Source organism: Mizuhopecten yessoensis, unplaced genomic scaffold (assembly GCF_002113885.1).
Source record: "Mizuhopecten yessoensis strain PY_sf001 unplaced genomic scaffold, ASM211388v2 scaffold8879, whole genome shotgun sequence".
Classification (NCBI taxonomy): Eukaryota; Metazoa; Mollusca; class Bivalvia; order Pectinida; family Pectinidae; genus Mizuhopecten; species Mizuhopecten yessoensis.
Window position 1 is genome coordinate 1 of NW_018407768.1, and position 1,189 is coordinate 1,189.

The following is a 1,189-nucleotide window of genomic DNA, read 5'->3' on the forward strand; positions in this document are numbered from 1 at the left end:
ATTGAAGGGGCTCCACAACATCAGATGAATTCAAACCACCTTGGTCCCTGTCATTCCTCAGTTGACTTTTATTATTTTCCTTCTGTTTGGTGTCTGTCTTCCATTTCTTCACTTTGTCGTTTTTACTTTCTGATTCTTTGTCTGTGTGATGCTGTAACATGGCAGAGACTTTCTTGCAGCATTCTTTGTCCAGTTTTTCCCTCTGCTTTAAATCCAACCAAAAAGAAACCAAACCGTAAATGAAGAATGTGCAAATCAAATTGAGAGAGACAGACGGTAGGTCTTCTTGTGGATGCCATTTTTCAGGTTTGGTATACAAAAGTGTTGACTTTTTTGACTCTTCTACTGATAGACAATGGCCGAAAGTAGTAGAATATCCACACCTGCTACAAATACAACTGGAACTTGTCACAGAAAACACTTGTGGTGACATGTGTGATGGATTTGTAACATTCTTCAGATTGGATTCACATTTTTGTTTCTGAAACACAAATTCATCTAAACGTGTTCTGTTGTAAAAAGGTGTTGTACAATGAGGGTACTGTCCTGTCTCAGTCTTCATAGTATGGCACTCCANTGTCATTCATATGAACAAACATGATAGAGTTCTATTATTAAAAGCATGTCACTAAACAAATTATTTAGAAGAAGTTGTTTAAGTGTTTCATTTAAAGAGTACAGGTGACCCCTGTGACATTGAATATAATGAAGGTCACTCATTTAAACAAAATTGGTAAACCTATTTCCAGCTTGCTACTGGCCAAATACAACCACACTAGCCATTTTCAGGAAAGTTATTTTCAGTTTTTAATATATTTGACCCAGGTGACCTTGAATATAGGTCAAGGTCATTCATTTTAACAAACTTTGTAGTGCTTCGTCTCAGCATATTACTGGCAAAATATCATCACCCTAAGTCTTCTGGTTAATGAGACAAATGGCCCCTGTGACCTTAATTGAATATGGGTGAATGTCATTTATTGGAACAAACTTAGATGTTCATCCTAGCTTGCTACCCAACAGGCCAAATACCATCATCCTAGGCCTTGTTGTTATTCATAAGAAGTTGTTTGAAGTAAAAATTTGACGCCGGAAGAACAGACGCAGCACTATGGCACAAGCCATGGCATAAGCCCTACAGGCGTGCTGAGCTAAACACTCACCGACATCTTCTTGAAATCTGGTAGTG